Source organism: Diabrotica undecimpunctata, chromosome 7 (assembly GCF_040954645.1).
Source record: "Diabrotica undecimpunctata isolate CICGRU chromosome 7, icDiaUnde3, whole genome shotgun sequence".
NCBI classification, from domain to species: domain Eukaryota; kingdom Metazoa; phylum Arthropoda; class Insecta; order Coleoptera; family Chrysomelidae; genus Diabrotica; species Diabrotica undecimpunctata.
In genome coordinates this window covers 99,522,016-99,541,061 of record NC_092809.1, presented here as the reverse complement: position 1 = coordinate 99,541,061, position 19,046 = coordinate 99,522,016, and the positions used below count along the sequence as shown (strand labels likewise).

The 19,046-nt window shown below is 33.1% G+C and overlaps 1 protein-coding gene and 1 long non-coding RNA gene across 3 annotated transcripts in view; one reads left to right on the top strand and one right to left on the bottom strand.

Annotated features, from left to right (window-relative positions):
- Axn (protein axin) overlaps positions 1-19,046 on the bottom strand; it is a 133,332-nt gene that overhangs the window by 34,606 nt on the left and 79,680 nt on the right. The gene's annotated exons all lie outside the window — the stretch shown is intronic.
- The window catches only part of LOC140446897 (uncharacterized), a 42,596-nt gene continuing 25,091 nt past the window's right edge, over positions 1,542-19,046 (top strand). Inside the window, exons 1-2 of the long non-coding RNA XR_011951531.1 lie at positions 1,542-1,632; positions 1,741-1,858. This is a non-coding gene — a long non-coding RNA (uncharacterized lncRNA). The remainder of the gene's footprint in view (positions 1,633-1,740; positions 1,859-19,046) is intronic.

The following is a 19,046-nucleotide window of genomic DNA, read 5'->3' as shown; positions in this document are numbered from 1 at the left end:
ACTAAATCTTCAAAAAATAGGTACTGTGTACTGCGACAAATATCCATTATAATATAAATTAAAGAATGCATTATGTAAATAAAGAAAACGGCAAAAAAAATTTAATTGTGAATAATTATTTAGACTTTGTCGCTGTCGGCGCCATCTATGAGATAGTAGTGTCACTATAAATTAACAATGGCGGTGATGGCTGTGACATTTATTTGGTGACAACCACCGGTGGTAGTTCGCGACAATCCCAATTGATGGCTATATATTAAATGAAGACTTAATATTTCAGATTCAGAGAAAATTAAGTTTCTATTTAATATCAATATGTATACTAGTAAATACGTAAATAATATTGGAATTTTAGTCATATTATAAAATATTTATAGATGTTTTTTTGATCGGTCTTACAGGGATGGCCTAGCCTAATTTAGAAAAGACGCGAAATAAGATTTTAACTGACATAAAATGTATCATAATATTAAGATTACCAATGTAAAAGTCTATTTTTAATTTTTAACCTAAACTATTTTACACAATTTTTGATCTAAACTCCATTCGCTTAGCTCGGGCATATTTTGACAGATTCATTGTCGGAAACCTACAACACAACAATTCCTACTTCTCAGTATTAATAGGTAAAATATCCTACTATTGCATACTACTTTGTTTAAAAAAAGAAGAATTATTCTAAATAGTGGAAGTGTATACTAAACACATCAAATTTTGGGTAGTATATATTTAAAAAATATATTTTAGTTATTATAATTTAACATAAATATTTATTATATGGTGCAGATAAATAAATATTTCTTGTCGGTATTTCGCAAAGTTCTATTTTATTTACTATTTAGTTTGTTTACTATTAATATTGACTATGAGTACGTGTGCTTGGTTGTATAGTAATTTCCAGCCAATTTTACGTCTGTCAAAAAGTAACTAACTTCGCAAAAAAATAATTACTAAATTCACTAGACAGTTAGGACTGGGAATAGCGAACCGAGTATATCTACAGTTAAGTCCATGGTTCTTTACCCGTGCGTCATTAAAGCTGGTGAGATAAAACACATACTTTTTACCAGCTAAACTCGGTTCACTATTCCCAGTCCGAACTGTCTAGTGAATTTAGTAATTATTTTTTTGCGAAGTTAGTTACTTTTTGACAGACTAAAAGTGGCTGGAAATTACTATACAACCAAGCAAAGGTACTCATAGCCAATATTAATAGTAAACAAACTAAATAGTAAATAAAATAGAACTTTGCGAATTACCGACAATCAATATTTATTTATCTGCACCATATAATAAATAGTTATGTTAAATTATAACAACTAAAGTATATTTTTTAAATATATACTACCCAAAATTTGATGGGTTTGGTATACACTTCCACTATTTAGAATAATTCTTCTTTTTTTACTTCTTTTACTTACATTTTACTTCTTGAACGCTCTAAGACTCAGTAATTGAAAAGAGATAGGTACAAAAAAGACGCTTAGGGAGATTTTCAGATTTTAAATACAATTTGTAACGTTTCTGGTTTGTTTACTTGTGGCTGTCAGTTTGTGGGATTTTTTGCTTTTTTTTGTCATGTTTTTGCATTTAGAAGATATTTATATTTTCACAACTATTTGAAATTTTATGGTAAGTGTCTTTTATTTTGCCATTCACAAAGTTAAGGAAGGGTTTTGTTTAAGTTTCCGCAAAAGTGAAAGAAATGACAAAACGAAAATATTTTATTGAATTTTTTAGATTATGCCTAGAAAACTCTTACTTCACAAGTACAAGAACTTGTTTTAAATTTAATCGAGTACTTTGAATTAGAAAAAGGAATGGAGGACCGCTGGAACCGTTGTCATATGTTCAAGAGGTACAAAAAGTACAATGTTCAAATGTGCATTGCTTTAATGATGACAAGCATATATATATTATTAATATTATTTATTTGCCAACTTTATTACATAACAAAATATTTATAATTAGGAACTTTTTATTTTTGGTTTTATTCAGTCAAATATATGATAACGTCAAATTTTATAATATAATCCGTGATCGGAGCAGTAGCCGCTTTCTGTCACTTGCTGTTGCGTGGAGTAAATTTCCAACTTATTTCGTATGCTTTAAATGATGACGCACGGGTAAAGAACCATGGACTCAACTGTATATTCCGGTTTTCTAGTGCCTCAGACCTTCTGGTAAGGATCAATGAGTGACACCGAACAGTAAGTTCAATCTCTCATTGTAATATTCATCTATCGGCGGACCCAATCCGCTGGCGTATTCTAACTCAAAAGTTACAGGTTCATTTTGAATTTTGAACATTAAAATTTGTGTTTTCTGACCAGAACGTGGTATCAACTATAAATCTTGTCAAAACTCAAAGTGAAATTTCATGTTTAGGTTTTGAAGATTAGATTTCGTAAGAATTGTTAAAAATTGAAAAAATCGCGCAACATGTTTTTATTTAACAGCTTTATAGAAACTACTTTATTTGCGGCAAAATGTAAAAATTGCATACGAAAGCTGCACTCTTCACATTTAAAACGCATTTTGATTTTAGTTGATAGGTCACTCTGATCAAAAGATATCGAATTTTTACAGTCTAGTTGATAAATTTAATTTAACAAACTGATTTCGCAAGCTTAATTGACATTTAAAAATCTCCGGTCCCTTAAAGCGTTGTTTCTGAGAGAACGGTTCGTTATACACAAAAAGTGTTAATCAACATTTTTGTATAAAATTATGTCAGCAACATTTCTTGTTTGAAACGTTTTTTCTGCGACGTGCAGATTCTTGGTAAATCGATGTTTTCCGTCCATCCCCCTTGGAGAGGGGGTTTTAGAAGGAAGCCCGGTGGTAGGAGTGGCAAACTTTTTTGCATCTTGTTTAGGGTCCCAAAATTGATTTTCTCGGCAAAATTCAGCTTGTTCGTATGATTTTTAGAGGTAAAATTTCTGATGACTGGACTAGTTGTTGCGTTGGTGATGTTTTTCTTGTTCCCATCCATTGTTCTTTTCTTTGCACGAGTTGTCGGTATTTAAATCAGTCCAATTTTCTGTATGTTAAGATTAAAGAAAAGTTAAATTGTGAAATCTTCATATCAAGAATAGACTATTTATGTGTATTAATAAATAAGTTTTGAAGCCAACTTTGTAACTTATCATCATGTTACATGTCCTCTATACTCTTCCAACTGTAACCAACATATAGATCAAGTTCGAAAGATTTTTTTTCTTTGGTGTAATTATATTTTTAATGTTCGAGATAAAATTTATAAACAACAAAATGTAAATATTTTACTTTCATAATAAAGTTAGATTAAGGCAATAACTAAAATGATGTTAGTTATATAAATATCATTAATTGTGATTTATATATAATACGCAGTGTTTAGAATAATTTATTGTATAATAAAACTCGCCAGTTGTCATAAATATATGATAATGATATATCCAAAAGCTGCTGTATAGTATATAATTTAGATACTTTTTTATTTATGAATATTGGGCGTCTGAACTTTACAGTTTAACTTAAATTAATCTAAATGAGTTGAGCAATGTGTTTAAAAAACATATAATTAACTGGACTGATAGAATTGGTTCAGATAAAACAATTTGGGAAATCTGGTTATTTACTTCTACAAGTGATAAATTTTTAATCCGAATCAATAAACAAGAACCATTAGGATATTATTATCAAATTTAAATGTGTCTAAGTATCATTATCATTATTATTATCATCATCTTGCCACTACAGCTGCATTCATTGTAAATTTTATCATTAACTTGATTATTGGAGAAGTAGCTTTGTTGTGGGTTTAATATACATATAGATAGGATATAATGCCCTTTCTGGACCATCTAGGCCTATAGCCATAATTATTATTTAATCATCCCTTATGCCTCCTTTATTTTTCTGATTTTGAAATCTTGCATAGCTGCTTCGCACACCTTATTTTTGGTCTACCACTCTTTGTATTTTCTACTGAAATTTTTAATTCTTCCGTTTAATTAATATTGAGGCTTTATCGTCGAATCCTGAAGATATCTTATACCGACCACGTTACTTATCAGGAGGTTTATATTTCACGTTATAGGCATTTGTCATGTTCTGCCTTTCCAAATCTGTAAAGGTATGCCCTGAAGCAAACATATCCTGTGATTGTGACTCATTAGGCTAATTAATCGATATTCTGAGCATGTTCTAGCACTGGCATTTCTGCAAGTAAACTGTTTACTTCAAGCACCAGAAAGAAACGTTACAACCTGACTTGACTATGGCAAGTGCGACCTTGCCGTAACGTCGTCAAAATAATGGTTTTATTTAATGGTTTATATATCAAAATTATTCAACGCGGAGTCAAACCCGGAAAACCACAGAAAGCACATATAGCTCCCGCGGAAATTTCAAGTGTAACATACATATGAAGGGTCAGAGGGAAAAACGATGAGAGTCAATCTGAGTAGAAATAGAGAAAACTCAAATTGAAAGTTTGAAACGTAACCATTTATAAAATGGGCAAAAGAAAAGACAAAATACTATAATACTAATACTACTATTCCACCTGACCATTTAATAGTGTAACTTAGTTCAAAGAAGATGTATTCACGTAATATTTTTAGTACAATAAAACTTTAATACATACCATAATTGGGAAAAACGATGAGAGTCACAAAATAAGATACAAGAATGATGGGAGTCAGTATATATTAAACCTCTTATAGATAACAGAATGTTAAGTATGTAAACAGCTTAATAAATATGAATGTAAAAAGTCTTGGTAATTTGCTCCAAACGTGGTTTTAATGGGTGTTTTCTTGTATTCTTTTGTTGTTTTGTTTGTTTGGAAACTTGTAGACGCGGATTCTCTGCAAAAATTATTCAATATAAGTTGGTTGATCGTGTTAAATCAATTATGGTAGTTATTTAGCCTACAAAAAATAGTCACTCAATTTACCCAAAAACTTCATCAGGATCATCATTGCTTTCAATGTTAAGGTCAGTTGTTGGTAAATTCTCGTAGGATACTTGAGATTCCCTAGGTAGAAACTGTTTCAAAACTTGCAAATCCTCGTATTTAGGTTTGGGTACAGGTATTATTCCACTGTACAAAGGTTTTGGTCGAATGTCCAGGTGTTTTTCCATTTCAACAGTCAGGGAATCCTTCTTCTTAGATCTTCGCGATAAAGTATTACTTTTATTTTGATTAACGAGAGGAACACTTACAAAAGATCCATTGAAAGTATCTCGAAAACTTACCATTTTTGGATTTTTAACATTTACTTTAAGCTCCCTGACTGGTCAAGTGAAGGAAATGGACACTTCTGCTTAAAGTTCAAAGTTTGGAAAAATGAAGTCCAACTTAAAAAAATGGATTAGTCACACTTGAACACGGTGAATGGAGATGGCTTTATCGTTTCATTGGCAATAACCGCCACCCAGTCATCAGACACCTCGCAGTAAGACTTTTGATTAATCAATCCCATATTGCGGTCACATTCCATGTACGAGTGGCCACGTATAGGAAATATCATATTTAAACTGTCCAGTCGACCACATACGTGTACAAGAAAATAAGCCAGTCTGAACAATGTAAAGTTTTTGTTTTGGCCAGCATAAGAGTCACAAAACACTGTCAACTGACGCACCTCTGGCTTAAGGAAGTTGAAAATGAAGTGATAAAGTATTGAAGAAACTTCGTCAGAACCTTTATGTCCAATAGTTTGATCGTATGTATAAAAAAAACTTTCCTGTGTGGCCAGAACATGAATGTTGAAAATGTAATACGATAACTGCCGCCTATAGTACACATCATTTGTTGATATGTTGGGTATACAAAGGTTTTTCTGAAAATCCATGCAAATGCCTTACATTTCTACAGATTTTTGAGAAGCTTTCCTAACTGAACGTTTTGTTGAGTAAAAAGATTCTGCTTTACTTAAATGTAGATTTTGTAAAGTGTTCACATTTTTTAAATCATCCTGTAATTTTTTCAATATCTCCTCATTAGGTCTATCACCAATTTGTTTTTGCAGATCTTGTTCTCGAGCCTTGAACTGATCACATGTACTGCACGTATCAGTACGTGGATAGCCGAAACCTATATTGTATTTAGTGTTAAATATATTGCGGTATGAATCATAGGAAACTATTATTTGGATAAAGTTCATTGTATATCCTATGAAGTTTTTTTATATCCAGAGTTTCTGGCAAATAAATCTTTTTTGAGTCATGCCAACTGTAATGAGAACGAAGACCTTTTAGAGATTTTATATGTATATAAACCTTAGAAACAGTTTCCTCTGAAAGTTCATGTGGCCTATTACTATGTTTACCTCGTCCATCTTTCACAATGCAACCTTTATTTGTCAGCATTGACTGTAATGTTTGCACTCTTCGAGGTGTGATACCATGTATCGATATGAATGCCTTGTAGCAAACAGGGAATTCTATAAGATTTCCATCTACTAAATACCTTATTTTGTAGGAATAAGAATATGTATGGGAATCTGGATCCTCATTTCGAGGTCTGCGCTGTTTCACCAATGATGTTATTATTAAACCACCTAAATATAAGTTCTGTTCGTTATAATCCTCCATCTCATTGAGTTTAGTGACAACTAGCTGCCTATAACACGGTTTTATGGCATCGAAGCACTTTAACCTAGAACAACGACAGTTCGGGCCTACCTCATGACTTTATTTCAATAGTTTCTTCTTCACTTCCAAAAGTCTACCTAACTTTGGCTTCTTTTTCGGTAATTGGTCCGTTTCCCCTACCAACTCCATAATTTGGAGTAAACAAACTAATATCAAGTAAACAATCCTCAAATATTAACAAATAATAAAGCAAATGGACTTTGTGGACACCTTCGTCTACCTGGGCTAGCTGCTGACCAAAGACAACAATGTCAGCGAAGAAATTAAAAGAAGAATAGTGCTTGCCAATAAGTGCTATTATGGCTTGAGGAAACAAATGGCCCCAAAACTACTCAGAAAAATTAAAGTTATCATATTATATAAAACACTAATAAGGCCAGTGTTAACATACGGGTCTGAAACGTGGTCACTTACACAGAACGATCAAGAATTGCTTAAACGTTTCGAGAGAAAAATTCTAAGGAAAATATATGGAGGAATCCAAGAACAGGGTTTGTGGCGTAGGCGCTACAAGTTTGAGTTACATATTTAGAAGTTTTGGGGAACCTGACATTGTAAAATGTATTAAATTAGCACGCCTTCGATGGATAGGACATGTAATTAGGCGAGATGAAGATGCAACGATCAGAAAAATTTTCGACCGAAGAGTACCAGTGGGAAGACGAGCCAGAGGAAGACTAAAACGTAAGTATCAAGATAACATAGACGATGATCTAAAATCCATCGTAGTTAAAGCATGCCAGAGACAAGGGCGAATGGAAGATTGTTCTGAAGAAGGCTTTGGCTCATAACGAGCTGTAATGCCACTGATGATTATGATGAATAAAGCAAATTTAACCTCAAAACACACAAGTAAACGCACAACGCAACGAAACGTGACTAACGGCAAGAGCCAACAATACTGTTGAATAACAGCTGTAAACTGACTACCATCGTTCTGTCCTCTGCGACAACTGACGCTCATCATTTTTCCCTCTTGCTTGTTTTATTTAACTGTTAATATCTCTTGACTCTCGGCATATTCCCAAAACCAATGCCACAGTCGTTTACTATTGGAACTAAGCTACAGGTTGCCATCCACAATTGAAAATTAATATAACTTTGACTCTCATCGTTTTTCCCCCTGACCCTTCATATATACATACAGATTGAACCAATTTAAAACGGAACATACAATTTAATATATGTCTGTTTGAACTCCATTTGAAATAGTGGACCAATATAAAACTTGGACAAAAATAAATCCATACCCGGTGATAGACATTGTATAAAATATCGGTTAACTATCTGTCTCCTTTAAAGGAAAGAGGAGATTGCCTAATAGTCGGAGAGATAGAGCCGAAATTTTGAACTGATCAGTAATATGACATTTCTCTATTGGAATATATTCATTGTAACTGGGTTAAGACTTTGCCTTACAGGCGGACGCCCCTCGTAGTACAGGGGGTGGCTATACAGGGATGAAGTTGTCATTTTTTTCGGAAAAATTAACGATCGATAATATGGCTGAACATTTGCCCAGAGTAAGATCTTGGTATAACTAGACGAAATCCCAAAGGGCGGACGCGAGAGTGGATACATAAGGGGTGGCGGACATGGGTGAAGTTGCAATTTTTTGGGGAAAAATTAACGATAAGTAATATGTCCGCCATTTTCATGGCTCATTATTTAGGCCCTAAAAACTCTAAATCCAAAAGGGCGGACAGCTGGGTTGGTACAGAGAGCCATAAAACGGGGTCAAATGTACCACTTGCCTGCGCATTTTAGGTCTCGGTAACAATTTTCAAACTGATTTTATTATGATATTTCCTTATCGGAAAAACCGTTTGAAAATTTTTGGAAAAAAATCATGGTATAACTTACAGAAAATCGAAAGGATTCTACAAATTAGATTTTACCTCAAAAAATTACGAAAATTTTCATTTACGGAAATTTTTTTGGAAAATTTTGAGGAAAACTCTACTTGACGCTTCTCAGAATAGTAACAGAAGTGAGCATACAAATTTTCAAATCAATCGGTATAAAAATATCATAATAAAATCAGTTTGAAAATTGTTACCGAGACCTAAAATGCGCAGGCAAGTGGTACATTTGACCCCGTTTTGTGGCTCTCTTTACCAACCCAGCTGTCCGCCCTTTTGGATTTAAAGTTTTTAGGGGCTAAATAATGAGCCATGAAAATGGCGGACATATTACTTATCGTTAATTTTTCCCCAAAAAATTGCAATTTCACCCCTGTCCGCCACCCCTTATGTATCCACTCTCGCGTCCGCCCTTTGGGATTTCGTCTAGTTATACCAAGATCTTACTCTGGGCAAATTTTCAGCCATATTATCGATCGTTAATTTTTCCGAAAAAAATGACAACTTCATCCCTGTATAGCCACCCCCTGTACCACGAAGGGCGTCCGCCTGTAAGGCAAAGTCTTAACCCAGTTACAATGAATATATTACAATAGAGAAATGTCATATTACTGATCAGTTCAAAATTTCGGCTCTATCTCTTGGACTATAAGGAAGCCATAAGTGGTTTGACAGCATAATAACTGCTTGTTTAGTCTAGTTTTTTCAGTGATTCTAGGCAACCTATTTGGGTAGAGTTTTGACTTGTTCTTGAATGAGTTCCGAATCCAGCAGCCCGCTGAAGTATTGGATTTTTATAATATAATTATTTGACAACCTTTTGTTGGCCAACCACCTAGAGCGGAGTTGAGCCGAAATACATTGATTTCGTATGTTCCGTTTTAAATTCGTTCAATCTGTATATAATATATATATATATATATATATATATATATATATATATATATATATATATATATATATATATATATATGTTAGATCACTAATCACTTATTTGACTTTTTAAAAAAGAACTTTATTTGTTACAAATTAAATATTAAATAATAGTACAAAATTAAATTAATTTAAAATGACTAAAAACTGGACTGGTCGAAGTTGCAGCTAAAAGTGAGTCCGGCATCTGAGAATGGTAATTTATAGGTTTGGTATGAAGTGCTGAATTGCTGTTCCCATGAATATTGGCCAACGGTTCGTACAAAGTTCTAATGCGTGCTCAGCGGTTTCTATGGGAATGGGATGATGAAATCTGAAGTCGGCGAACTTAAGCTAGTTCAAGGTTAATATTTTCTCATATAACAGCTCCCCTTATTAGTGAAAAGTCAATGCCATTGCTTTGACTTTTACAGAGTAATTGGTGTTTCTGCTTCGCTTTCTTGTTGGACATTGGGTCTTCTTCTGAAGGAGGCTAAGCCCTGAAGTTTCTGTCTAATGGAATTTCTGCGTGGTAATGAAGTTGGACGCTGATCCTGGGACAAGGAGATTGCAATTTTTGGGAATATTTTGGTTCGGTATTTGCAGAAAAGGTATAAGATAACTAGGATAATAATCAGGGATAAGGTTGATATAGTGAATAAGGGTAGATGTTCCTCAATGAATGATTGGCTCATAATATGGTCCAGTTCTTCTGAATATTGGTCCAATTTGTGTTGTGCAATATTTAAGTCATCTACGTTGATCTTACTGAGTTTTAGTGGTTTCAATTTTGATAGGTGACTCTTTGTCTCAAAATGGTCACAGCATCTGTAGGGTACGTTAACTGGGTGACTTCTATACGTGATATTTGTATATTTCTCAATTTGGTCTCTAGCATGAATTCTGGTACTGCCGATGAATGCAATACATTCGGGAATTAATCTTAAGATTGAATTTGTTTTGATTATTTGTGTAGTGACGTCTTTTCTTGCACATTTGATTGTTACTGGTAATGGATCGGAAATGGTTAGTAACCATAAATTTCGGTCAATTTCTTGTACATTGTAACCTTGTGCCAAGAGCATGGACATCTGGCAAGTTTTTGGTAAGTTGCTGAGAGGTTTCAAAAGCTGGGCTTCACATATAGCATCTGTGTCTATGGGATACGGAAGAATGTCTGTACACATTCTTTGGTTTTGACTGATTTGTTTGCATTTTTCGGTGTCCATGGGTAAGACATATGAAATTGAATCATCATCTCGCGCTATGTATTTATGAACAGTTGAAAGTATATGATGAAAACCAGTTTGATTATCTAATATTGGTATTGAATATAATTGATACAAGGTGAATATTTCGGGATCAACTAACGGAATTTCGAGAACGAAAACAATTTTTGAATCAAGCTGATAAGCTTGCAGTTTTATTATGTCAATATACTGAGCTATATTTGACATATAAGTGGGTAGAGGCAATACGTTATTTTGTAATGACTGTGAGATTTCTTTTAATGCGTCCATTAAGTCTATGGGCGAAATAATAGAACTATGTAGAATTTGCAGGCGAGAGAATGTTATAGAATTTAGTATATCATTTAAATAATTTTCTAAAAATACATAGCTTTCCATTAAGGACTCACATAAATCTAGTATTTGTAATTGTGCTTGGTAAAAGGATATGTCATTATTAATGTCCAGAAGTGTAGTCTCGATAGTTTTTAAGTCTTTGTTAAAAGTTTCTTCGTCTATTTGCAATTTTTGAATTGTAGTGTTGAAAGTTCTTATAACTGAAGTGGTAACAGATATTTGATTTTTTAGGAGATTTTCAATTTGAGTTTCATCGGAATTTATCTTATTTATACATTTATTAAAGTATTCGCCATCAGAGGCGTCTAAATTTCCAGTAATAGATTTCCAGATTGTTCCAATACCATTTACTAAACCGCGTTTTAGGCGTTTATTATAAGGTACTGTGTCAGAGGTTATTTCTTTATATTTTAAATTAACGGAGTTTGAGATTTGTTTTAGCAGACTAACATGTGTCTGTACTTCGGCTTGAAAGGCAAGTTTTCTCGGTGTATCCACGTTAATAAATTTTTCTAACAGGTTTTCCAAAATTCTGTCATTATTGGATATTGTAGTTTTGATAGGTAATAATTCTTTGTAAACAAGTAAAGTCCATTTGTCATTAGATATTCGTATAGTTCCTTTTTCATGAAAAAATATTCCAATTGTGTTATTAATTGGAGTGAGGAGAATTTGGGATTGGACGATAGGAAGGAGTCCATAGAATCTGTAAAGGAAAATTATTCAAAATAAGGTTTGAGTCTGTCAAAATTTACTTTAGAGGTTTGGTTAGTTTTGGGGTTAAGGATAATTGCGGAATTTGTAAAAACTTCTTGAATTTCGAAAGGTCCATTAAAAAGATTATCCGATTTTGATTTAATTTGTGATTCTTTTACGTAAACTTTGTCACCAATTTTAAAATCAGGTCTTCGTTCTGAAATATTCTCGTCAAATCTTACTTTCGCCTTTTCTTTCTGTCTTTCTGTTTTTGCTCTGGCTACTTTGTAAAAATATTCCATGCGGTTATTCAGGTCTCGAATATATTTACTCATTAGTGTTTTTTGATTGTATAGAATTTCTGGTGGTCGGCCTGCAGTGTGCCCAAATATAAGTTCATATGGTGTAAAACCGTGGGTCTTATTCTTTGTGTTGTTATAGCATATTATTGCATAAGGAAGTATAGTGAAGGGATAATCGTTTGGGTTCTCGGCTTGATTTGCTCTAATCATTTCTGAGAGTGTGGCATGAAACCTTTCTATAGATCCATTAGATTGTGGATGGTTAACGCTAGAAAATGTTAGTTTAATGTCGTATAATTCGCATAGATCTTTGATTATAGCATTCTCGAATTCTCGACCGCAGTCACAATGAATTCTTAGTGGTGTTCCATAGTGTTGAAAAAAGAGTAGGAGTGTCTTGACTACTGTTACTGCCTTTTTGTCTTCCAAAGGATAGGCTTGCGTAAATTTTGTCAATTCGTCACGAATAGTTAAAGCGTAGTTCCTAGTAGGGTATTCGAATATGTCCATATTTATTCTTTCGAATGGTGTTTTTGGAGTTTCTGTTATGACTAGTGGTCCACTTAAGTTTTTCCTGCAAATCTTAACTTTTTGGCAAATTTCACATGCTTTTACAAATTTCTCTACATCTTTTGTTAAATTCTTCCAATTGTATTTCTGCTTTATTCTTCTGACAGTTTCGTTTATTCCTCGATGTAAATTGTTTTTACCACAATGGTAATGATCTAAAATTTGAGGGATTTCGTCTTCGCTGGCTGTTTTAATTATATTTTGACAGATTCTTAATTTTAATTCTTTGTCAGCAAAAATATAAGAAAATATTTCTAGGATAGGTAGTTCGAGATTATTTTCGACGCAATATATTTTTGATTCATCGAATTGATCTTTATTTGCAAAAAGTACAAGAAACAAGTGTGATATTACTCGTTCGGGATCAAACGGTAATGGTATAATAAAATATTTTCGATCTTTTACAGTTTTGCTGTGTACAATATTAATTCTTCGGTTACTATATTCCATGTTTTCTTCGAATATGTCATTCATTATTTTCTCGTGGAGTTCTTCAAGTTTATTTTGCCAAAAAAATGTAACAATATTTTTGTTGGATTTGTCTAATAAGTCCGTATTCGATGTTTCAATTTTAGAATAATCGATTATTGACTTAGTTCTATACAGTTCGATAAACTTGTCAAGTTCTTCGGACATTTTTTCTATATTTTCTTCATCGTCGTCTTCGTTTTCTTGAGTTTCCGTGTCATCTTCATTCGATGCATGTAATGAGATTTTTGATTGAAAGTTTGCACAATCCTTGAAATGGTTAATCTTTATCCTTGAGAGGGCATCTGCATTTCTGTTTATTTTTCCTGCGCGATGTTCTATTTTATAATTGTATTCTTCGAGTTTTAGGCGCCAACGCGCTAATCGGCTTCCGGGATCTTTTATCGAGAAAAGCCATGTAAGGGGTCGATGATCGGTAATCAGGGTGAATTTTCGGCCAAAAAGATATGGTCTAAAATGTTTGACTGCCCATACGATAGCTAATAGTTCTCTCTCTATAGTCGAATATTTTGTTTCGGCACCGCATAATGTTCTGGAGGCATAACCTATGGGTAAATCTTTTCCAATAGGGCCTTGCGATAGAACGGCTCCAATCGCGAATGCACTAGCGTCAGTTGTTAGTAAAAATGGTTCCTCAAAATTGGGATATATAAGTATTGGATCTGAAGTTAAAATATTTTTGAGTTCGTTAAAGGCTTCTTTGCAATCGGAATTAAAAATAAAAGGTACGTCTTTCTGAAGTAGTTTCGTAAGTGGTTTAGAAATTTTGGCAAAATTTGGAATAAATCTTCTATAGTAACCGGCTAAGCCTAAGAATGACTTTATTTCTTTGGTGTTCTTTGGTTCTGGGAAGTTTTTGATGCAAGATATTTTAGCTGGATTTGTTTTTACACCATTTTCTGTTACAAGGTGGCCCAAATATGCTACTTCTTTTCTTAAAAATTCGCACTTGTCTGGCTGTATTTTTAAATTTGCTTTTCGTAACCTTTTAAAAACTTCTGTTAGTCGTGACATGTGATCATGAATAGTGGGTGAGTAGATAATTATGTCATCCATATACACTAAGCATCTTTCGTTTTGTATTCCTAAGAGGATGTTGTCCATTACTCTTTGGAAAGTAGATGGAGCATTCATTAGTCCGAATGGCATGCGGACAAATTCGTAATGTCCATTTTCGACGGAAAAGGCCGTTTTCTGGATGTCTTGTGGCTCGATTTCAATCTGGTGAAATCCAGACGCTAAATCTAGTGTTGTGAAGTATTGGCATCTTCCTAGTTGGTCCAATAGTTCTGATATTTGTGGTAGAGGATAACGGTCTTGTACTGTGAGTTCGTTGAGTTTTCGATAATCAATAACAACTCGCCATTTTTGTTTTCCTGACGCATCTAATTTCTTCGGTACGACCCAGACTGGACTCGACCAGGGCGAGACACTTTTCTGGATTATTCCTTCTTCTAACATTTTATTAATTTGCGTCTTTACCTCTTCCTTATGTATTTGAGGATATCTATAGGATTTAGTGAAGATAGGTTTAGCGTTGTTTGTTTCGATTTTGTGCTTGATTTCGTTTGTGAAGGTCAGTTTGTCGCCTTCGACATAAAATATATCTGCGTATTCAGTACATATATCTAGAATGAGTTCTTGTTCTTCGCAATTTAGATGATCAATTCTTAGTTGTTCTTTAATTATTCGTGTTCTATCTACTACGGGTTCTTCAAAATCATTTCCGTTGTAGGATAGGATTGTCTCCGAATTTTCGAAAGGTTCGATTGAAATGTCTGAAAATTCGATTGTCTTCGGCATAGCATTAGCATTTAGTACGGAAGTTAAGAATTCTCCATTTTCATCTACATGGACTAATGCATGAGGTAATCTAACTTTTTCTATTTCTTGAGCTGATAATATGGCATCTGTATTTGATAAGTTGCATTTTAGTCTGCATATTTGTTCGGTCCGGCTGTCAATGGTAATTCTGTTTTTTCCTTTTATTCGTTTTCTCTCCGGTCTTTCAAGATTTTTGTCTTGATCTCGGTTTTTTACGATAGTATATTTTTCATTTATAGGGTTTTGATGTTTTAAATTTGATTCCTGTTTAGAATCTGATTTAATTTTAGGTTCGTTTTGTCTTATTTCTGTGGGGTGTGTCGGTGTTTTGTCTTTAGGAGGTGTGTTTGTCTCGTGTCCTACTTTGTGAAGGGTGACAGTTTTAAAATTTGTATGCAACTGTCGGGATTTAAGATCTATTATGCATTCATAATGATCTAGAAAGTCTAGGCCTATTATGCCATCGAAATCAATGTCTAAATTGAAAATAAAGACTTTGTGAGGATTATTGTCAGTGAAGGGAATCAGGACAGATTCTGTTATTAACAATTTTTGATCGGTTATACCTTGAATAGTAACGTTTTCAGGAAATCTATTATGATAATTGCGTGCTGTGTTTTCTTTGAAAACAGTGATTCCAGCACCTGTGTCGATTAAAAGTTTAAAAGTGTTGGTAGCATCGTTAATGTAATATAAATTTTTGGAACTCATTGTATGAAATGGGGTTACATGAATGTCTGTTCGGGAAAATTGAGATTCGGATGAAAGTTGTCTAAGTTGAGTGCTTGAATTTGTTCTTGGATATTCGTAATATCCGTTGAGGGGTTCGTATGAGTGGGAGGATGATTTTGATTCTGAAGTGAAAGAAAATCCTGATAATTTTGTGTGTTATTGGTTTCGTAAAAGTTATCAGTTTGCGGATTATTTTCTGTATAATAATCCGTTTCATAGTTTTCATAGTTATCGGTATTATAATAATTATCTGTATAGTAATCGTCTGTATAAAAGTCAGTCGTCATTTCATCAGGGTATTCGTTTAAAACATGTGCTCTTTGGAAGTTTGGGTTTCTTTGAATAACAGATGGACGATTTTGATTTTGAGATGAAAAGGAAGGTCTCTGTTGGTTGAAATTTGGATTGTTGGACGAATATTGATTCCTATTAGGGTTCTGATTGTTTTGATAGTTGTTAGGTCCATTAATATATTGGTTTTGGTAACCGTGTGGCCTAGAAAAAGTTTGGTTTGGCTGTACGAAACGTGAAGAGCGGCATTCACTATTTAGATGACCAATGCGGCCACAATTTGTACATTTTGTAAACTGAGATGAGGGTCTTCTCATTGGTTGAGAGGGTTTAGGAATAGTTGATCTAGAATTAGATTTTTGTTCTTCAAAATATGACAATTGAAGTTCGCGTCTAATACGATTGCTTGCTTCAATGAGATCTTTTGGATTACTAGCCCTAATAATTTGTCCTAGACGAGGTTCTAAACCGGTTAAAAGTGTGTTTAGGGCCATGGTATCGATTAAGTCACATTGGGCAGTTTTTTGATCTGGGGATAAATTTGCTACTTGGATCGAGGCGTGCATTTTTGCATTCAGAACTTGTAAACGGTTAAAGAAAGTTAGAGGAGATTCGTTAGATAGTTGTCTTAGTCTTTGTAAGTCTTGTATTAAGGAGGTCAGGTCTCTACTGTCTCCGAAATGTAGATTTAGTAATTGTTTTATTTCTGTATAAGAAATTGGTTTTCTAGAATTAATAAGCTGTGCAGCTTTACCTTTGAGTTTATTTTTTACGTGAATCGTTAATAGAACGCGCTGATCGCCTGTGGCCATTTTAAAAGCACAGTCGCACGCATCTAAAAATGTAGAAAGAGAAATCGGATCGCCTTCAAATTCTGGGATAATAGAAAATATTTCCGAAAGCTTGTATGGTTCGATTTCTTGTTGAGTCTGGGAACGTGTCTCAGGCATTTTTCGAGATATTTTTAAACGAAAATGAAAAATAGAAGTATGGAGAAATATAAAATGTATCAGTATATTAAGGGAGAGAAAAAAAAAATGTGGTGGTATATAAAGGGCAAAAATGTATCAATATAAAAATATCAAATAATATATCAACAAAAATGTATCAAATATACCAAATAAAAATATATCAAGAGAAAATATACCAAAATATAGCAAGTAAAAAAAATATGTCAATAAAATATCAGTATAAAATAGTATGAAAAAAATATGTCAATATCAATAATTTCAAATATTAGATAATCAACTTGTATTTTTTATGTATCTTGATTAATTGACTTGCAGTATAGTCAATTTCGTAAATTATTATAACAAAATTATTAACGAGATGATTCAAAATCCACTTACATAAAGAAGAACATCGGGACGCCTTGTTCTCTCTGCTCAGCTACCAGGGGCTTCACTAGGTGTTCCTTCCGTAGATTACAGGAGTGAGGTTGTTCGGAGATGCTTTCTTCTTTAAGGGTTGTCTTGTTCTCTCTGCTCGGCTACCAGGGGCTTCACTAGGTGTTCCTTCCGTAGGTCACAGGAGTGAGGACTTCCGTAGATTCTTTGTTCCGTTAAGGGATGAGAATCCGCCGCTGCCAGTGAGTATACACGTGTTCTAGCAACGTTAACCGGATCCTACTGACTGCGCCAATTGTTAGATCACTAATCACTTATTTGACTTTTTAAAAAAGAACTTTATTTGTTACAAATTAAATATTAAATAATAGTACAAAATTAAATTAATTTAAAATGACTAAAAACTGGACTGGTCGAAGTTGCAGCTAAAAGTGAGTCCGGCATCTGAGAATGGTAATTTATAGGTTTGGTATGAAGTGCTGAATTGCTGTTCCCATGAATATTGGCCAACGGTTCGTACAAAGTTCTAATGCGTGCTCAGCGGTTTCTATGGGAATGGGATGATGAAATCTGAAGTCGGCGAACTTAAGCTAGTTCAAGGTTAATATTTTCTCATATAACATATATATATATATATATATATATATATATATATATATATATATATATATATATATATATATATATATATATATATTGTTATGATGTGTTTTTTGTTTGAATGATGAGCAATGAGTATTTTTAATAATATAGGGTTTTTATCGCGGTTCTCAAAGAATTAGCTTGTAAGTACTTTTTTAAATTATTTTTATTATAACTATTATGAAACACACATATATATCTAACCTAGTCAATGTAAATTTAAAATAAACTATCTTTAAACTGATATTCTTATAAAACTAATTAAATTCTATAGACAATCTAAAATTTAAACAAACTATCTTCAAAATTGAAATTGTTATGACACTAACTAAATTATATTAACAAAATTTTGTACCTTTCTTTCACTGAATGCCTAAATGAACTATTTTCCACTAAGTATATAGATTCTAATCACCACTGAATGTCTTCGTACTTCAGTTATCCTTGTTTTTTGTGAAATTACTTTTTTCAATTATCAGCTTCTACCAATTTAAGATATATTTTTCTTCACCAGCATCTATACACCACCAACCAAACCAGCAAACAGCATTTATATTTATTCTTCTTTTCAATATACCAATATCCAATTATTATAAGTTGATTTATACTAATCTCCAACCATAATATAATTTAATTTCTTCCAATATACCTTTTTTTATCTTCAATAATTATTTGTGTATAATTATAAATGTGCATTAAATTATATGCATAATTTTTAATCTTCATTTAACTCACTATATTAAACTATTGGACTATTTGTACTTGATTCACTGACTCTAACTAACTTTCATAATAAACTGCTTGACTTCTGACTAAAAAACTTAAAAACTGCCAAAAACTCTTCTGACTGCACTATCTAAAACTTTTCTGACTAAAAACTTTCAAAAAACTCCATCTTGAATCCAAATCACGGGTATTTATATGTTTTTGGATTTCTAGAACCATCTCGTAAGATATCATGTTCTATTCAGTTCTATTTAATACTTGTCTGAATTTTCTGGAACAAACCATTTCGCAAACATGGCCATCTCCGGAGATCCAGAGAATTCCATTCTTTTCTATTAATAATTTTGTTTACATTTAGGCTTTTCAGATCAGAATATATAATTAAATTAGTAACTAACACTCTAATTTAATAAAATACAC